The sequence below is a fragment of the Hordeum vulgare genome, chromosome 7H, assembly GCF_904849725.1.
Source record: "Hordeum vulgare subsp. vulgare chromosome 7H, MorexV3_pseudomolecules_assembly, whole genome shotgun sequence".
Classification (NCBI taxonomy): Eukaryota; Viridiplantae; Streptophyta; class Magnoliopsida; order Poales; family Poaceae; genus Hordeum; species Hordeum vulgare.
The window spans coordinates 250,449,786-250,467,395 of record NC_058524.1 but is presented as its reverse complement, the minus strand read 5'-3'; the positions used below and the strand labels follow the sequence as shown (position 1 = coordinate 250,467,395).

At 48.1% G+C, this 17,610-nt stretch overlaps 30 non-coding genes across 30 annotated transcripts; all 30 read left to right on the top strand.

Annotated features, from left to right (window-relative positions):
- Positions 1-3,757: 3,757 nt before the first annotated feature.
- Positions 3,758-3,876, top strand: LOC123414810. Its single transcript, XR_006614730.1, has one exon. It is a non-coding gene; the product is annotated as a 5S ribosomal RNA (ribosomal RNA).
- A 334-nt stretch (positions 3,877-4,210) lies between these two features.
- LOC123413696 lies at positions 4,211-4,329 on the top strand. Its single transcript, XR_006613817.1, has one exon. It is a non-coding gene; the product is annotated as a 5S ribosomal RNA (ribosomal RNA).
- A 308-nt stretch (positions 4,330-4,637) lies between these two features.
- On the top strand, positions 4,638-4,756 carry LOC123414817. The gene has a single exon (XR_006614736.1). It is a non-coding gene; the product is annotated as a 5S ribosomal RNA (ribosomal RNA).
- Positions 4,757-5,089: 333 nt separating this feature from the next.
- LOC123414934 lies at positions 5,090-5,208 on the top strand. The gene has a single exon (XR_006614845.1). It is a non-coding gene; the product is annotated as a 5S ribosomal RNA (ribosomal RNA).
- A 333-nt stretch (positions 5,209-5,541) lies between these two features.
- On the top strand, positions 5,542-5,660 carry LOC123413832. Its single transcript, XR_006613945.1, has one exon. It is a non-coding gene; the product is annotated as a 5S ribosomal RNA (ribosomal RNA).
- Positions 5,661-5,993: 333 nt separating this feature from the next.
- Positions 5,994-6,111, top strand: LOC123414107. The gene has a single exon (XR_006614188.1). It is a non-coding gene; the product is annotated as a 5S ribosomal RNA (ribosomal RNA).
- Positions 6,112-6,444: 333 nt separating this feature from the next.
- On the top strand, positions 6,445-6,563 carry LOC123414317. Its single transcript, XR_006614315.1, has one exon. It is a non-coding gene; the product is annotated as a 5S ribosomal RNA (ribosomal RNA).
- Positions 6,564-6,806: 243 nt separating this feature from the next.
- Positions 6,807-6,925, top strand: LOC123414816. Its single transcript, XR_006614735.1, has one exon. It is a non-coding gene; the product is annotated as a 5S ribosomal RNA (ribosomal RNA).
- A 308-nt stretch (positions 6,926-7,233) lies between these two features.
- On the top strand, positions 7,234-7,352 carry LOC123413716. Its single transcript, XR_006613835.1, has one exon. It is a non-coding gene; the product is annotated as a 5S ribosomal RNA (ribosomal RNA).
- A 333-nt stretch (positions 7,353-7,685) lies between these two features.
- LOC123414197 lies at positions 7,686-7,804 on the top strand. The gene has a single exon (XR_006614266.1). It is a non-coding gene; the product is annotated as a 5S ribosomal RNA (ribosomal RNA).
- Positions 7,805-8,106: 302 nt separating this feature from the next.
- On the top strand, positions 8,107-8,225 carry LOC123414003. Its single transcript, XR_006614098.1, has one exon. It is a non-coding gene; the product is annotated as a 5S ribosomal RNA (ribosomal RNA).
- Positions 8,226-8,803: 578 nt separating this feature from the next.
- Positions 8,804-8,922, top strand: LOC123414789. The gene has a single exon (XR_006614710.1). It is a non-coding gene; the product is annotated as a 5S ribosomal RNA (ribosomal RNA).
- A 243-nt stretch (positions 8,923-9,165) lies between these two features.
- LOC123414006 lies at positions 9,166-9,284 on the top strand. Its single transcript, XR_006614101.1, has one exon. It is a non-coding gene; the product is annotated as a 5S ribosomal RNA (ribosomal RNA).
- Positions 9,285-9,617: 333 nt separating this feature from the next.
- On the top strand, positions 9,618-9,736 carry LOC123414694. The gene has a single exon (XR_006614621.1). It is a non-coding gene; the product is annotated as a 5S ribosomal RNA (ribosomal RNA).
- A 333-nt stretch (positions 9,737-10,069) lies between these two features.
- On the top strand, positions 10,070-10,188 carry LOC123414987. The gene has a single exon (XR_006614895.1). It is a non-coding gene; the product is annotated as a 5S ribosomal RNA (ribosomal RNA).
- Positions 10,189-10,520: 332 nt separating this feature from the next.
- On the top strand, positions 10,521-10,639 carry LOC123414732. The gene has a single exon (XR_006614656.1). It is a non-coding gene; the product is annotated as a 5S ribosomal RNA (ribosomal RNA).
- Positions 10,640-10,972: 333 nt separating this feature from the next.
- Positions 10,973-11,091, top strand: LOC123414773. The gene has a single exon (XR_006614695.1). It is a non-coding gene; the product is annotated as a 5S ribosomal RNA (ribosomal RNA).
- Positions 11,092-11,424: 333 nt separating this feature from the next.
- On the top strand, positions 11,425-11,543 carry LOC123414897. Its single transcript, XR_006614810.1, has one exon. It is a non-coding gene; the product is annotated as a 5S ribosomal RNA (ribosomal RNA).
- Positions 11,544-11,876: 333 nt separating this feature from the next.
- Positions 11,877-11,995, top strand: LOC123413736. The gene has a single exon (XR_006613853.1). It is a non-coding gene; the product is annotated as a 5S ribosomal RNA (ribosomal RNA).
- Positions 11,996-12,327: 332 nt separating this feature from the next.
- Positions 12,328-12,446, top strand: LOC123414767. Its single transcript, XR_006614689.1, has one exon. It is a non-coding gene; the product is annotated as a 5S ribosomal RNA (ribosomal RNA).
- A 332-nt stretch (positions 12,447-12,778) lies between these two features.
- Positions 12,779-12,897, top strand: LOC123414166. The gene has a single exon (XR_006614238.1). It is a non-coding gene; the product is annotated as a 5S ribosomal RNA (ribosomal RNA).
- Positions 12,898-13,140: 243 nt separating this feature from the next.
- On the top strand, positions 13,141-13,259 carry LOC123414160. The gene has a single exon (XR_006614234.1). It is a non-coding gene; the product is annotated as a 5S ribosomal RNA (ribosomal RNA).
- A 333-nt stretch (positions 13,260-13,592) lies between these two features.
- LOC123414693 lies at positions 13,593-13,711 on the top strand. The gene has a single exon (XR_006614620.1). It is a non-coding gene; the product is annotated as a 5S ribosomal RNA (ribosomal RNA).
- Positions 13,712-14,044: 333 nt separating this feature from the next.
- On the top strand, positions 14,045-14,162 carry LOC123413905. The gene has a single exon (XR_006614012.1). It is a non-coding gene; the product is annotated as a 5S ribosomal RNA (ribosomal RNA).
- A 333-nt stretch (positions 14,163-14,495) lies between these two features.
- On the top strand, positions 14,496-14,614 carry LOC123414731. Its single transcript, XR_006614655.1, has one exon. It is a non-coding gene; the product is annotated as a 5S ribosomal RNA (ribosomal RNA).
- A 333-nt stretch (positions 14,615-14,947) lies between these two features.
- LOC123414896 lies at positions 14,948-15,066 on the top strand. Its single transcript, XR_006614809.1, has one exon. It is a non-coding gene; the product is annotated as a 5S ribosomal RNA (ribosomal RNA).
- Positions 15,067-15,399: 333 nt separating this feature from the next.
- Positions 15,400-15,518, top strand: LOC123414991. The gene has a single exon (XR_006614898.1). It is a non-coding gene; the product is annotated as a 5S ribosomal RNA (ribosomal RNA).
- Positions 15,519-15,850: 332 nt separating this feature from the next.
- LOC123414956 lies at positions 15,851-15,969 on the top strand. The gene has a single exon (XR_006614866.1). It is a non-coding gene; the product is annotated as a 5S ribosomal RNA (ribosomal RNA).
- A 332-nt stretch (positions 15,970-16,301) lies between these two features.
- LOC123414190 lies at positions 16,302-16,420 on the top strand. The gene has a single exon (XR_006614259.1). It is a non-coding gene; the product is annotated as a 5S ribosomal RNA (ribosomal RNA).
- A 757-nt stretch (positions 16,421-17,177) lies between these two features.
- Positions 17,178-17,296, top strand: LOC123414830. The gene has a single exon (XR_006614748.1). It is a non-coding gene; the product is annotated as a 5S ribosomal RNA (ribosomal RNA).
- Positions 17,297-17,610: the final 314 nt, after the last annotated feature.

Here is a 17,610-nt window from a genome sequence, read left to right as displayed (position 1 = left end):
CTTATTATAATCTTTTGGCATGTGTGTCTTGTCATCTACTCCCACGATGTTTCTTTTCCCTGAAAGAACTAAGTGGTGTTTTGGCTCATCGGACGATATCTTCTTTTGCTGATTTCTTTTTCTCGTTTTTGTAGACATGTCCTTCACATAGAAAACCTGAGCGACATCATTGGCTAGGACAAATGGTTCGTCCATGTACGCAAGATTGTTGAGATCCACTGTTGTCATGCCGTACTTTTGGTCTACAACTACCCCGCCTCCTGTCAGCTTCACCCATTTGCACCGAAACAAAGGGATCTTAAAAGTAGGTCCATAGTCAAGTTCCCATATCTCCTCTATGTACCCGTAATATGTTTCCAAACATTGCACATTCTCGTCTGTTGCATCAAAGCGGACACCACTATTTTGGTTGGTGCTCTTTTTATCTTGGGCAACCGTGTAAAATGTATTCCCATTTATCTCATACCCTTGGAAAGTACATATAGTCGAAGATGGTGGCCTGGCCAAACAGTACAACTGATCTCCAACGGTGTCGTCATTCATGAGATGTGTCTGCAACCAACTGCCGAAAGTCTTGTCGTGTTCCCCTTTAATCCAAGAGTCAGCCTTCCCCGGGTTTTCGGAGCGTAGAATATTCTTGTGTCTCACGATATACGGAGCCACCATGGTGGAATTGTGTAGAACTGTGTAGTGTGCTTGAGAGAAAGAATGCCCGTCCGTACATACTTTTGCTTTCCTTCCTAGTGAGCCTTTTCCTGTCAGCCTACCCTCATACCGAGATTCAGGAACACCAATCGGCTTAAGGTCAGGAAGAAAGTCCACACAAAACTCAATGACCTCCTCTGTTACATAGCCCTTGGAGATGCTTCCTTCTGGCCTAGCACGGTTACGAACATATTTCTTTAAGACTCCCATGAACCTCTCGAAGGGGAACATATTGTGTAGAAACACAGGACCGAGAATTCCAATCTCTTCGACTAGGTGAACTAGGAGGTGTGTCATTATATTGAAGAAGGATGGCGGGAACAAGAACTCAAAGGTGACCAGACATTGGACCACATCAATCTGTAACCCTGATAGACTTTCTCGATCGATTACCTTCTGAGAAATTGCATTGAGGAATGCACATACCTTCACAATTGCCAGGCGAACATTTTCCGGTAGAATTCCCCTCAATGCAACCGGAAGCAATTGCGTCATAAGCACGTGGCAGTCATGAGACTTTAGGTTTTGGAATTTTTTGTCTTTCATATTTACGATTCTCTTTATATTCGACGAGAAGCCAGTCGGGACCTTGATACTGAAAAGGACTTCAAAGAAGATTTCCTTCTCTTCCTTAGTAAGAGCATAGCTGGCACGCCCTTGAAACTGCCCTGGATGCATGCCATCTCTTCCTTTATGACGTTCCTGGTCCTCCCGTGCTTCCGGTGTATCTTTTGACTTCCCATACAAGCCCAGGAAGCCTAGAATATTCACGCAGAGATTTTTCGTCAGGTGCATCACGTCGATTGCCGAGCGGACCTCATGGACTTCCCAGTAGGGTAGCTCCCAAAATATAGATTTCTTCTTCCACATGGGTACGCGCTTATCAGGGCCGTTAGGAACAGGTTGGCTGCCAGGACCCTTTCCAAAGATTACTATTAAATCTTTGACCATATCCAATACTTCAGCACCAGTACGGATGACAGGCTTCCCCCGGGGTTCTGCCTTGACATTGAAATGCTTGCCTTTTTTCTTTAAGGGATGCTTGGGCGGAAGAAAACGACGATTGTACGAGTACACATTCTTCCTACATTTGTCCAGATATATACTTTCTGTCTGATCCAAACAGTGCGTGCATGCATTGTATCCCTTGTTTGACTGTCCTGAAATGTTACTAAGAGCAGGCCAATCATTGATGGTTACGAAAAGCAATACTCGAAGGTCAAATTCCTCTTGTTTGTGCTCGTCCCACACACGTACACCTGGTTCGGCCCACAGTTGTAAAAGTTCATCAACTAATGGCCTTAGGTACACATCAATATCGTTGCCGGGTTGCTTTGGACCTTGGATAAGCACTGGCATCATAATGAACTTCCGCTTCATGCACAACCAAGGAGGAAGGTTGTAGATACATAGAGTAACAGGCCAGGTGCGGTGACTGCAACTCTGCTCCCCAAAAGGATTCATGCCATCTATACTCAGACCTAACCATAAGTTCCTTGCATCAGCTGCAAATCTCGGGAACTCTCTCTCGATTTTTCTCCACTGCCGACCATCAGCTGTGTGCCTCAACTTATCGTCTTTCATACGATCTTCCATGTGCCATCGCAACAACTTCCCATGATCTTTATTTCTGAATAGACGTTTCAGCCGTGGTATTATAGGAGCATACCACATCACCTTGGCAGGAACCCTCTTCCTGGGTGGCTCGCCCTCAATATCACCAGGGTCATCTTTTCTGATCTTATACCGCAATGCAGTGCATACCGGGCATTTATCCATATTCTCGTACTTCTCACCGCGGTAGAGGATGCAGTCATTAGGGCATGCATGTATCTTCTACACGTCTAATCCTAGAGGGTAGACAAGCTTCTTTGCTTTGTACGTGCTGGCGGGCAATTCGTTCTTTCTTGGAAGCATCTTCTTCATCAGTACCAGCAACTTTTCAAATGACGAGTTAGTCACACCGGTCTCTGCCTTCCACTTCAGCAATTCCAGTGTGCCACCCAGCTTCTTCTAGCCATCGTCACAAGTTGGGTACAACAATTTGTTGTGGTCCTGTAACATCTGCTCGAACTGCAACCTCTCCTTTTCTGTGTCGCAACCTCGCCGTGCATCAGAAATGACCCGGCCAAGATCATCAGCGGGCTCATCTGGTTCCCGTTCTTCATCGTGATCTTCTTCTTCATTGTCTTCCATTGTGGTATCAGCATACTCAGGGAACATAGATCGTTAGTTGTCATCATCGTTTTCTTCGTCTTCATTGTCGTCTTCCATCATAACACCTCTTTCTCCGTGCTTGGTCCAAACATTATAGCCCGACATAAAACCGGACCGAAGCAGGTGGCTCTGAATGACTCTTGAGGAAGTGTAATCCTTCTCATTCCGACATTCAACACATGGACAAACATAAAGCCACCACCATGCTTGTTCGCATCGGCTGCATCTCGAAAAGAATGCACGCCTTCTCTGTAAGCGGCTGTGCGTCGATCACCGTACATCCATGGATGGCTCATCTGCGTAATACGACAGTATATCAAATACAATCACGATCCTAAAAATTAGTACCGCATGGTATAAACGAGGAAATATAGTTGCTAACCTTTTAGAATAAGTAGAAATGAAGAGGAAGAGGTTTTAGCATGGCTCAGGCATCTCATATCGTAGTTGTGTTCGGTGAACTGAAGCGGCATCGCTCTAACACACATTTCAACAAACACCTCTAGTGCATCAAAAAAATGAAGAGCTAGCACACACCCACACTCTTCCATCCAAAAAAATGCAAGGAAGAGGGGAGAGGGGGGTTGTGCTATATATAGGCAGAGGACTTTAGTCCCGGTTTGAGACACAAACCGGCACTAAAGGTGGCGCACATGCGGGCTGCACACCGCGTAGCCCTTTACGGGCCGGGACCAAAGCCTCGTGGGAGGCATTGCAATTTGGGGCGACGTGGCCGGGCCTTTAGTCCCGACCGAGAGGCAGGCCGGGAGTAAAGGGTCCAGGCCAAAGGCCCGTTTTCCACTAGTGATAAGGAACAAATAGATAGTTGCATGTCGGACGCGATCATACCAGCACTAAATCACCGGATCCCATTAGAACTCCAAAGTTAAGCGTGCTTGGGCGAGAGTAGTACTAGGATGGGTGACCTCGTGGGAAGTCCTCGTGTTGCATTTCCCCTTTTTAAATATTTTTGCGCCACGTGACAAGGATGACGCGGGAGCGTGATCTATATGACCTCGTTTTCTTATTTTTGACGTTTACTAGTTTTCTTATTTTTGACGTTTGTGATATGTTTTAGCTTGCGTCTCATTGTTGCCGTGTCTAGGGGCGGCGTCGTCGGGTGTCAAGCGCGGTGGGAAAAGCCACAGAGTTCGTGGCGGTGCTCGTGATGTCGGGGTAGAGAAGGCGCGGTGAAATTCTTGTGTTAAACTCGTCGCCGTTGTCGAGGCAAATGTGGCAATGGACACGGGAGGGGCAAGCATAAGGAACAAATAGATAGTTGCATGTCGAATGCGATCATACCAGCACTAAAGCACCGGATCTCATCAGAACTCCGAAGTTAAGCGTGCTTGGGCGAGAGTAGTACTATGATGGGTGACCTCCTGGTTAGTCCTCATGTTGCATTCCCCTTTTTAAATATTTTTGCGCCACGTGACAAGGATGACGCGGGAGCGTGATCTATATGACCTCGTTTTCTTATTTTTGACGTTTGTGATATGTTTTAGCTTGCGTCTCATTGTTGACGTGTCTAGGGGCGGCGTCGTCGGGTGTCAAGCGCGGTGGGAAAAGTCACAAAGTTCGTGGCGGTGCTCGTGATGTCGTGGTAGAGAGGGAGCGGTGAAATTCTTGTGTTAAACTCGTCGCCGTTGTCGAGGCAAATGTGGCAATGGACACGGGAGGGGCAAGCATAACGAACAAATAGATAGTTGCATGTAGGATGCGATCATACCAGCACTAAAGCACCGGATCCCATCAGAACTCCGAAGTTAAGCGTGCTTGGGCGAGAGTGGTAGTAGGATGGCTGACCTCCTCGGAAGTCCTCGTGTTGCATTCCCCTTTTTAAATATTTTTGTGCCACTTGACAAGGATGACGCGGGAGCGTGATCTATATGACCTCGTTTTCTTATTTTTGACGTTTACTAGTTTTCTTATTTTTGACGTTTGTGATATGTTTTAGCATGCGTATCATTGTTGACGTGTCTAGGGGCGGCGTCGTCGGGTGTCAAGCACGGTGGGAAAAGTCACAGAGGTCGTGGCGGTGCTCGTGATGTCGGGGTAGAGAGGGAGCAGTGAAATTCTTGTGTTAAACTCGTCTCCATTGTCGAGGCAAATGTGGCAATGGACACGGGAGGGGCAAGCATAAGGAACAAATAGATAGTTGCATGTCGGATGCGATCATACCAGCACTAAAGCACCGGATCCCATCAGAACTCCAAAGTTAAATGTGCTTTGGCGAGAGTAGTACTAGGATGGGTGACCTCCTCGGAAGTCCTCGTGTTGCATTCCCATTTTTAAACATTTTTGCGCCACGTGACAAGGATGACGCGGGAGCGTGATCTATATGACCTCGTTTTCTTATTTTTGACGTGTACTAGTTTTATTATTTTTTACGTTTGTGATATGTTTTAGCTTGCGTCTCATTGTTGACGTGTCTAGGCGCGGCATCGTTGGGTGTCAAGCGCGGTTGGAAAAGTCACAGAGGTCATGGCGGTGCTCGTGATGTCGGGGTAGAGAGCGAGCGGTGAAATTCTTGTGTTAAACTCGTCTCCGTTGTCAAGGAAAATGTGGCAATGGACACGGGAGGGGCAAGCATAAGGAACAAATAGATAGTTGCATGTCGGTTGCGATCATACCAGCACTAAAGCACCGGATCCCATCAGAACTCCGAAGTTAAGCGTGCTAGGGCGAAAGTAGTACTAGGATGGGTGACCTCTTGGGAAGTCCTCGTGTTGCATCCCCCTTTTTAAATATTTTTGCGCCACGTGACAAGGATGACGCGGGAGCGTGATCTATATGACCTGGTTTTCTTATTTTTGACGTTTACTAGTTTTCTTATTTTTGACGTTTGTGATATGTTTTAGCTTGCGTCTCACTTTTGACGTGTCTAGGGGCGGCGTCGTCGGGTGTCAAGCGCGGTGGGAAAAGTCACAGAGGTCGTGGCGGTGCTCGTGTTGTCGGGGTAGAGAGGGAGCGGTGAAATTCTTTTGTTAAACTCGTCTCCGTTGTCGAGGCAAATGTGGCAATGGACACGGGAGGGGCAAGCATAAGTAACAAATAGATAGTTGCATGTCGGATGCGATCATACCAGCACTAAATCACCGGATCCCATCAGAACTTCGAAGTTAAGCTTGCTTGGCGAGTGTAGTAGTTGGATGGGTGACCTCCTGGGAAGTCCTCGTGTTGCATTCCCCTTTTTAAATATTTTTGCGCCATATGACAAGGATGACGCGGGAGCGTGATCTATATGACCACGTTTTCTTATTTTTTACGTTTACTAGTTTTCTAATTTTTGACGTTTGTGATATGTTTTAGCTTGCATCTCATTGTTGATGTGTCTAGGGGCGGCGTCGTTGGGTGTCAAGCGCGGTGGGAAAAGTCACAGAGGTCGTGGCGGTGCTCGTGTTGTCGGGGTAGAGAGGGAGCGCTGAAATTCTTGTGTTAAACTCGTCTCCGTTGTCGAGGCAAATGTGGCAATGGACACGGGAGAGGCAAGCATACGGAACAAATAGATAGTTGCATGTCGGATGCGATCATACGAGCACTAAAGCACCGGATCCCATGAGAACTCCGAAGTTAAGCGTGCTTGGGCGAGAGTAGTACTATGATGGGTGACCTCCTGGGAAGTCCTCGTGTTGCATTCCCCTATTATTTTTGACGTTTGTGATATGTTTTAGCTTGCGTCTCATTGTTGACGTGTCTAGGGGCGGCGTCGTCGGGTGTCAAGCGCGGTGGGAAAAGTCACAGAGTTCGTGGCGGTGCTTGTGATGTCGGGGTAGAGAGGGAGCGGTGAAATTCTTGTGTTAAACTCGTCGCCGTTGTCGAGGGAAATGTGGCAATGGACACGGGAGGGGCAAGCATAAGGAACAAATAGATAGTTGCACGTCGGATGCGATCATACCAGCACTAAAGCACCGGATCCCATCAGAACTCCGAAGTTAAGCGTGCTTGGGCGAGAGTGGTAGTAGGATGGCTGACCTCCTCGGAAGTCCTCGTGTTGCATTCCCCTTTTTAAATATTTTTGCGCCGCTTGACAAGGATGACGCGGGAGCGTGATCTATATGACCTCGTTTTCTTATTTTTGACGTTTGTGATATGTTTTAGCTGGCGTCTCATTGTTGACGTGTCTCGGGGCGGCGGCGTCGGGTGTCAAGCGCGGTGGGAAAAGTCACAGAGTTCGTGGCGGTGCTCGTGATGTCGGGGTAGGGAGGGAGCGGTGAAATTCTTGTGTTAAACTCGTCGCTGTTGTCGAGGCAAATGTGGCAATGGACACGCGAGGGGCAAGCATAAGGAACAAATAGATAGTTGCATGTCGGATGCGATCATACCAGCACTAAAGCACCGGATCCCATCAGAACTCCGAAATTAAGCGTGCTTGGGCGAGAGTGGTAGTAGGATGGCTGACCTCCTCGGAAGTCCTCGTGTTGCATCCCCCTTTTTAAATATTTTTACGCCACGTGACAAGGATGACGCGAGAGCGTGATCTATATGACCTCGTTTTCTTATTTTTGACGTTTACAAGTTTTCTTATTTTTAACGTTTGTGATATGTTTTAGCTTGTGTCTCACTGTTGACGTGTCTAGGGGCGGCGTCGTCGGGTGTCAAGCGCGGTGGGAAAAGTCACAGAGGTCGTGGCGTTGCTCGTGTTGTCGGGGTAGCGAGGGAGCGGTGAAATTCTTTTGTTAAACTCGTCTCCGTTGTCGAGGCAAATGTGGCAATGGACACGGGAGGGGCAAGCATAAGGAACAAATAGATAGTTGCATGTCGGATGCGATCATACCAGCACTAAAGCACCGGATCCCATCAGAACTTCGAAGTTAAGCGTGCTTGGGCGAGACTAGTAGTTGGATGGGTGACCTCCTGGGAAGTCCTCGCCATGTGACAAGGATGACGCGGGAGCGTGATCTATATGACCTCGTTATCTTATTTTTTACGTTTACTAGTTTTCTTATTTTTGACGTTCGTGATATGTTTTAGCTTGCGTCTCACTGTTGACGTGTCTAGGGGCGGTGGCGTCGGGTGTCAAGCGCGGTGGGAAAAGTCACAGAGGTCGTGGCGGTGCTCGTGTTGTCGGGGTAGAGAGGGAGCGGTGAAATTCTTGTGTTAAACTCGTCTCCGTTGTCGAGGCAAGTGTGGCAATGGACACGGGAGGGGCAAGCATAAGGAACAAATAGATAGTTGCATGTCGGATGCGATCATACCAGCACTAAAGCATCGGATCCAATCAGAACTCCGAAGTTAAGCTTTCTTGGGAGAGAGTAGTACTAGGATGGGTGACCTCTTGGGAAGACCTCGTGTCGCATTCCCCTATTTAAATACTTTTGCGTCACGTGACAAGGATGACGCGGGAGCGTGATCTATATGACCTCGTTTTCTTATTTTTGACGTTTACTACTTTTCTTATTTTTGACGTTTGTGATATGTTTTAGCTTGCGTCTCATTGTTGACGTGTCTAGGGGCGGCGTCGTTGGGTGTCAACCGCGGTGGGAAATGTCACAGAGATCGTGGCGATGCTCGTGTTGTCGGGGTAGAGAGGGAGCGGTGAAATTCTTGTGTTAAACTCGTCTCGCGTCACGTGACAAGGATGACGCGGGAGCGTGATCTATATGACCTCGTTTTATTATTTTTGACGTTTACTACTTTTCTTATTTTTGACGTTTGTGATATGTTTTAGCTTGCGTCTCATTGTTGACGTGTCTAGGGGCGGCGTCGTTGGGTGTCAACCGCGGTGGGAAATGTCACAGAGATCGTGGCGATGCTCGTGTTGTCGGGGTAGAGAGGGAGCGGTGAAATTCTTGTGTTAAACTCGTCTCCGTTGTCGAGGCAAATGTGGCAATGGACACGGGAGGGGCAAGCATAAGGAACAAATAGATAGTAGCATGTCTGATGCGATCATACCAGCACTAAAGCACAGGATCCCATCAGAACTCCAAAGTTAAGCGTGCTTGGGTGAGAGTAGTACTAGGATGGGTGACCTCCTAGGAAGTCCTCGTGTTGCATTCCCCTCTTATTTTTGACGTTTGTGATAAGTTTTAGCTTGCGCCTCATTGTTGACGTGTCTAGGGGCGGCGTCGTCGGCTGTCAAGCGCGGTGGGAAAAGTCACAGAGTTCGTGGCGGTGCTTGTGATGTCGGGGTAGAGAGGGAGCGGTGAAATTCTTGTGTTAAACTCGTCGCCGTTGTCGAGGCAAATGTGGCAATGGACACGGGAGGGGCAAGCATAAGGAACAAATAGATAGTTGCATGTCAGATGCGATCATACCAGCACTAAATCACCGGATCCCATCAGAACTCCGAAGTTAAGCGTGCTTGGCCGAGAGTGGTAGTAGGATGGCTGACCTCCTCGGAAGTCCTCGTGTTGCATTCCCCTTTTTAAATATTTTTGCGCCACTTGACAAGGATGACGCGGGAGCGGGATCTATATGACCTCGTTTTCTTATTTTTGACGTTTACTAGTTTTCTTATTTTTGACGTTTGTGATATGTTTTAGCATGCGTCTCATTGTTGACGTGTCTAGGGGCGGCGTCGTCGGGTGTCAAGCATGGTGGGAAAAGTCACAGAGGTCGTGGCGGTGCTCGTGATGTCGGGGTAGAGAGGGAGCGGTGAAATTCTTGTGTTAAACTCGTCTCCGTTGTCGAGGCAAATGTGGCAATGGACACGGGAGGGGCAAGCATAAGGAACAAATAGATAGTTGCATGTCGGATGCGATCATACCAGCACTAAAGCACCGGATCCCATCAGAACTCCGAAGTTAAGTGTGCTTTGGCGAGAGTAGTACTAGGATGGGTGACCTCCTCAGAAGTCCTCGTGTTGCATTCCCCTTTTTAAACATTTTTGCGCCACGTGACAAGGATGACGCGGGAGCGTGATCTATATGACCTCGTTTTCTTATTTTTGACGTGTACTGGTTTTATTATTTTTGACGTTTGTGATATGTTTTAGCTTGCGTCTCATTGTTGACGTGTCTAGGCGCGGCATTGTTGGGTGTCAAGCGAGGTTGGAAAAGTCACAGAGGTCGTGGCGGTGCTCGTGATGTCGGGGTAGAGAGGGAGCGGTGAAATTCTTGTGTTAAACTCGTCTCTGTTGTCAAGGCAAATGTGGCAATGGACACGGGAGGGGCAAGCATAAGGAACAAATAGATAGTTGCATGTCGGTTGCGATCATACCAGCACTAAAGCACCGGATCCCATCAGAACTCCGAAGTTAAGCGTGCTAGGGCGACAGTAGTACTAGGATGGGTGACCTCATGGGAAGTCCTCGTGTTCCATCCCCCTTTTTAAATATTTTGCGCCACGTGACAAGGATGACGCGGGAGCGTGATCTATATGACCTCGTTTTCTTATTTTTGACGTTTACTAGTTTTCTTATTTTTGACGTTTGTGATATGTTTTACCTTGCGTCTCACTGTTGACGTGTCTAGGGGCGGCGTCGTCGGGTGTCAAGCGCGGTGGGAAAAGTCACAGAGGTCGTGGCGGTGCTCGTGTTGTCGGGGTAGAGAGGGAGCGGTGAAATTCTTTTGTTAAACTCGTCTCCGTTGTCGAGGCAAATGTGGCAATGGACACGGGAGGGGAAAGCATAAGGAACAAATAGATAGTTGCATGTCGGATGCGATCATACCAGCACTAAAGCACCGGATCCCATCAGAAATTCGAAGTTAAGCGTGCTTGGGCGAGAGTAGTAGTTGGATGGGTGACCTCCTGGGAAGTCCTCGTGTTGCATTCCCCTTTTTAAATATTTTCGCGCCATGTGACAAGGATGACGCGGGAGCGTGATCTATATGACCACGTTTTCTGATTTTTTACGTTTACTAGTTTTCCAATTTTTGACGTTCGTGATATGTTTTAACTTGCGTCTCACTGTTGACGTGTCTAGGGGCGGTGGCGTCGGGTGTCAAGCGCGGTGGGAAAAGTCACAGAGGTCGTGGCGGTGCTCGTGTTGTCGGGGTAGAGAGGGAGCGGTGAAATTCTTGTGTTAAAATCGTCTCCGTTGTCGAGGCAAGTGTGGCAATGGACACGGGAGGGGCAAGCATAAGGAACAAATAGATAGTTGCATGTCGGATGCGATCATACCAGCACTAAAGCATCGGATCCAATCAGAACTCCGAAGTTAAGCGTTCTTGGGCGAGAGTAGTACTAGGATGGGTGACCTCTTGGGAAGACCTCGTGTCGCATTCCCCTATTTAAATATTTTTGCGCCACGTGACAAGGATGACGCGGGAGCGTGATCTATATCACCTCGTTTTCTTATTTTTGACGTTTACTACTTTTCTTATTTTTGACGTTTGTGATATGTTTTAGCTTGCGTCTCATTGTTGACGTGTCTAGGGGCGGCGTCGTTGGGTGTCAAGCGCGGTGGGAAAAGTCACAGAGATCGTGGCGATGCTCGTGTTTTCGGGGTAGAGAGGGAGCGGTGAAATTCTTGTGTTAAACTCGTCTCCGTTGTCGAGGCAAATGTGGCAATGGACACGGGAGGGGCAAGCATACGGAACAAATAGATAGTTGCATGTCGGTTGCGATCATACGAGCACTAAAGCACCGGATCCCATGAGAACTCCGAAGTTAAGCGTGCTTGGGCGAGAGTAGTACTAGGATGGGTGACCTCTAGGGAACTCCTCGTGTTGCATTCCCCTTTTTAAATATTTTTGCGCCACGTGACAAGGATGACGCGGGAGCGTGATCTATATGACCTCGTTTTCTTATTTTTGACGTTTACTAGTTTTCTTATTTTTGACGTTTGTGATATGTTTTAGCTTGCGTCTCACTTTTGACGTGTCTAGGGGCGGCGTCGTTGGGTGTCAAGCGCGGTGGGAAAAGTCACAGAGGTCGTGGCGGTGCTCGTGATGTCGGGGTAGAGAGGGAGCGGTGAAATTCTTGTGTTAAACTCGTCTCCGTTGTCAAGGCAAATGTGGCAATGGACACGGGAGGGGCAAGCATAAGGAACAAATAGATAGTAGCATGTCGGTTGCGATCATACCAGCACTAAAGCACCAGATCCCATCAGAACTCCGAAGTTAAGCGTGCTTGGGCGACAATAGTACTAGGATAGGTGACCTCCTGGGAAGTCCTCGTGTTGCATCCCGCTTTTTAAATATTTTTGCGCCACGTGACAAGGATGACGCGGGAGCGTGATCTATATGACCTCGTTTTCTTATTTTTGACGTTTACTAGTTTTCTTATTTTTGACGTTTGTGATATGTTTTAGCTTGCATCTCACTGTTGACGTGTCTAGGGGCGGCGTCGTTGGGTGTCAAGCGTGGGGGGAAAAGTCACAGAGGTCGTGGCGGTGCTCATGTTGTCGGGGTAGAGAGGGAGCGGTGAAATTCTATTGTTAAACTCGTCTCCGTTGTCGAGGCAACTATGGCAATGGACACGGAGGTGCAATCATAAGGAAGAAATAGATAGTTGCATGTCGGATGCGATCATACCAGCACTAAAGCACCGGATCCCATCAGAACTTTGAAGTTAAGCGTGCTTGGGCGAGAGTAGTAGTTGGATGGGTGACCTCCTGGGAAGTCCTCGTGTTGCATTTCCCTTTTTAAATATTTTTGCGCCACGTGACAAGGATGACTCGGGAGCGTGATCTATATGACCTCGTTTTCTTATTTTTTACGTTTACTAGTTTTCTTATTTTTTACGTTTGTGATATGTTTTAGCTTGCGTCTCATTGTTGACGTGTCCACGGGCGGCGTCGTTGGGTGTCAAGCACGGTGGGAAAAGTCACAGAGGTCGTTGCGGTGCTCGTGTTGTCGGGGTAGAGAGGGAGCGGTGAAATTTTGTGTTAAACTCGTCTCCTTTGTCGAGGCAAATGTGGCAATGGACATGGGAGGGGCAAGCATAAGGAACAAATAGATAGATGCATGTCGGATGCGATCATACCAGCACTAAAGCACTGGATCCCATTAGAACTCCGAAGTTAAGCGTGCTTGGGCGAGAGTTGTACTAGGATGGGTGACCTCCTAGGAAGTCCTCGTGTTGCATTCCCCTCTTATTTTTGACGTTTGTGATAAGTTTTAGCTTGCGCCTCATTGTTGACGTGTCTAGGGGCGGCGTCGTCGGCTGTCAAGCGCGGTGGGAAAAGTCACAGAGTTCGTGGCGGTGCTTGTGATGTCGGGGTAGAGAGGGAGCGGTGAAATTCTTGTGTTAAACTCGTCGCCGTTGTCGAGGCAAATGTGGCAATGGACACGGGAGGGGCAAGCATAAGGAACAAATAGATAGTTGCATGTCAGATGCGATCATACCAGCACTAAATCACCGGATCCCATCAGAACTCCGAAGTTAAGCGTGCTTGGCCGAGAGTGGTAGTAGGATGACTGACCTCCTCGGAAGTCCTCGTGTTGCATTCCCCTTTTTAAATATTTTTGCGCCACTTGACAAGGATGACGCGGGAGCGGGATCTATATGACCTCGTTTTCTTATTTTTGACGTTTACTAGTTTTCTTATTTTTGACGTTTGTGATATGTTTTAGCATGCGTCTCATTGTTGACGTGTCTAGGGGCGGCGTCGTCGGGTGTCAAGCATGGTGGGAAAAGTCACAGAGGTCGTGGCGGTGCTCGTGATGTCGGGGTAGAGAGGGAGCGGTGAAATTCTTGTGTTAAACTCGTCTCCGTTGTCGAGGCAAATGTGGCAATGGACACGGGAGGGGCAAGCATAAGGAACAAATAGATAGTTGCATGTCGGATGCGATCATACCAGCACTAAAGCACCGGATCCCATCAGAACTCCGAAGTTAAGTGTGCTTTGGCGAGAGTAGTACTAGGATGGGTGACCTCCTCAGAAGTCCTCGTGTTGCATTCCCCTTTTTAAACATTTTTGCGCCACGTGACAAGGATGACGCGGGAGCGTGATCTATATGACCTCGTTTTCTTATTTTTGACGTGTACTGGTTTTATTATTTTTGACGTTTGTGATATGTTTTAGCTTGCGTCTCATTGTTGACGTGTCTAGGCGCGGCATTGTTGGGTGTCAAGCGAGGTTGGAAAAGTCACAGAGGTCGTGGCGGTGCTCGTGATGTCGGGGTAGAGAGGGAGCGGTGAAATTCTTGTGTTAAACTCGTCTCTGTTGTCAAGGCAAATGTGGCAATGGACACGGGAGGGGCAAGCATAAGGAACAAATAGATAGTTGCATGTCGGTGGCGATCATACCAGCACTAAAGCACCGGATCCCATCAGAACTCCGAAGTTAAGCGTGCTAGGGCGACAGTAGTACTAGGATGGGTGACCTCATTGGAAGTCCTCGTGTTCCATCCCCCTTTTTAAATATTTTGCGCCACGTGACAAGGATGACGCGGGAGCGTGATCTATATGACCTCGTTTTCTTATTTTTGACGTTTACTAGTTTTCTTATTTTTGACGTTTGTGATATGTTTTACCTTGCGTCTCACTGTTGACGTGTCTAGGGGCGGCGTCGTCGGGTGTCAAGCGCGGTGGGAAAAGTCACAGAGGTCGTGGCGGTGCTCGTGTTGTCGGGGTAGAGAGGGAGCGGTGAAATTCTTTTGTTAAACTCGTCTCCGTTGTCGAGGCAAATGTGGCAATGGACACGGGAGGGGAAAGCATAAGGAACAAATAGATAGTTGCATGTCGGATGCGATCATACCAGCACTAAAGCACCGGATCCCATCAGAAATTCGAAGTTAAGCGTGCTTGGGCGAGAGTAGTAGTTGGATGGGTGACCTCCTGGGAAGTCCTCGTGTTGCATTCCCCTTTTTAAATATTTTCGCGCCATGTGACAAGGATGACGCGGGAGCGTGATCTATATGACCACGTTTTCTGATTTTTTACGTTTACTAGTTTTCTAATTTTTGACGTTCGTGATATGTTTTAGCTTGCGTCTCACTGTTGACGTGTCTAGGGTCGGTGGCGTCGGGTGTCAAGCGCGGTGGGAAAAGTCACAGAGGTCGTGGCGGTGCTCGTGTTGTCGGGGTAGAGAGGGAGCGGTGAAATTCTTGTGTTAAAATCGTCTCCGTTGTCGAGGCAAGTGTGGCAATGGACACGGGAGGGGCAAGCATAAGGAACAAATAGATAGTTGCATGTCGGTTGCGATCATACGAGCACTAAAGCACCGGATCCCATGAGAACTCCGAAGTTAAGCGTGCTTGGGCGAGAGTAGTACTAGGATGGGTGACCTCTAGGGAACTCCTCGTGTTGCATTCCCCTTTTTAAATATTTTTGCGCCACGTGACAAGGATGACGCGGGAGCGTGATCTATATGACCTCGTTTTCTTATTTTTGACGTTTACTAGTTTTCTTATTTTTGACGTTTGTGATATGTTTTAGCTTGCGTCTCACTTTTGACGTGTCTAGGGGCGGCGTCGTTGGGTGTCAAGCGCGGTGGGAAAAGTCACAGAGGTCGTGGCGGTGCTCGTGATGTCGGGGTAGAGAGGGAGCGGTGAAATTCTTGTGTTAAACTCGTCTCCGTTGTCAAGGCAAATGTGGCAATGGACACGGGAGGGGCAAGCATAAGGAACAAATAGATAGTAGCATGTCGGTTGCGATCATACCAGCACTAAAGCACCAGATCCCATCAGAACTCCGAAGTTAAGCGTGCTTGGGCGACAGTAGTACTAGGATAGGTGACCTCCTGGGAAGTCCTCGTGTTGCATCCCGCTTTTTAAATATTTTTGCGCCACGTGACAAGGATGACGCGGGAGCGTGATCTATATGACCTCGTTTTCTTATTTTTGACGTTTACTAGTTTTCTTATTTTTGACGTTTGTGATATGTTTTAGCTTGCATCTCACTGTTGACGTGTCTAGGGGCGGCGTCGTTGGGTGTCAAGCGCGGGGGGAAAAGTCACAGAGGTCGTGGCGGTGCTCATGTTGTCGGGGTAGAGAGGGAGCGGTGAAATTCTATTGTTAAACTCGTCTCCGTTGTCGAGGCAACTATGGCAATGGACACGGAGGTGCAATCATAAGGAAGAAATAGATAGTTGCATGTCGGATGCGATCATACCAGCACTAAAGCACCGGATCCCATCAGAACTTTGAAGTTAAGCGTGCTTGGGCGAGAGTAGTAGTTGGATGGGTGACCTCCTGGGAAGTCCTCGTGTTGTATTTCCCTTTTTAAATATTTTTGCGCCACGTGACAAGGATGACTCGGGAGCGTGATCTATATGACCTCGTTTTCTTATTTTTTACGTTTACTAGTTTTCTTATTTTTTACATTTGTGATATGTTTTAGCTTGCGTCTCATTGTTGACGTGTCCAGGGGCGGCGTCGTTGGGTGTCAAGCACGGTGGGAAAAGTCACAGAGGTCGTTGCGGTGCTCGTGTTGTCGGGGTAGAGAGGGAACGGTGAAATTTTGTGTTAAACTCGTCTCCTTTGTCGAGGCAAATGTGGCAATGGACATGGGAGGGGCAAGCATAAGGAACAAATAGATAGATGCATGTCGGATGCGATCATACCAGCACTAAAGCACTGGATCCCATTAGAACTCCGAAGTTAAGCGTGCTTGGGCGAGAGTTGTACTAGGATGGGTGACCTCTTGGGAAGTCCTTGTGTTGCATTCCCCTTTTTAAATATTTTTGCGCCACGTGACAAGGATGACGCGGGAGCGTGATCTATATGACCTCGTTTTCTTATTTTTGACGTTTACTAGTTTTCTAAATTTTGACGTTTGTGATATGTTTTAGCTTGCATCTCATTGTTGACGTGTCTAGGGGCGGCGTCGTTGGGTGTCAAGCGCGGTGGGAAAAGTCACAGAGGTTGTGGCGGTGCTCGTGTTGTCGGGGTAGAGAGGCGGTGAAATTCTTGTGTTAAACTCGTCTCCGTTGTCGAGGAAAATGTGGCAATGGACACGGGAGGGGCAAGCATAAGGAACAAATAGATAGTTGCATGTCTGATCGATCACATCAGAACTCCAAAGTTAAGCGTGCTTGAACGAGAGTAGTACTAGGATGGGTGACCTCGTGGGAAGTCCTCGTGTTGCATTCCCCTTTTTAAATATTTTTTCTCCACGTGACAAGGATTACGCGGGAGCGTGATCTATATGACCTCGTTTTCTTATTTTTGACGTTTACTAGTTTTCTTATTTTTGACGTTTGTGATATGTTTTAGCTTGCGTCTCATTGTTGACGTGTCTAGGGGCGGCGTCGATGGGTGTCAAGCGCGGTGGGAAAAGTCACACAGGTCGTGGCGGTGCTCGTGTTATCGGGCTAGAGAGGGAGCGGTGAAATTCTTGTGTTGGACTCGTCTCCGTTGTCGAGGCTAATGTGGCAATGGACACGGGAGGGGCAAGCATAAGGAACAAACAGATAGTTGCATGTCGGATGCGATCATACCAGCACTAAAGCACCGGATCCCATCAAAACTCCGAAGTTAAGCGTGCTTGGGCGAGAGTAGTACTAGGATGGGTGACCTCGTGGGAAGTCCTCGTGTTGCATTCCCCTTTTTCAATATTTTTTCTCCACGTGACAAGGATTACGCGGGAGCGTGATCTATATGACCTCGTTTTCTTATTTTTGACGTTTACTAGTTTTCTTATTTTTGACGTTTGTGATATGTTTTAGCTTGCCTCTCATTGTTGACGTGTCTAGGTGCGGCGTCGTTGGGTGTCAAGCGCGGTGGGAAAAGTCACAGAGGTCGTGGCGGTGCTCGTGTTGTCGGGGTAGAGAGGGTGCGGTGAAATTCTTGTGTTAAACTCGTCTCCGTTGTCGAGGACAATGTGGCAATGGGCACGGGAGGGGCAAGCATAAGGAAC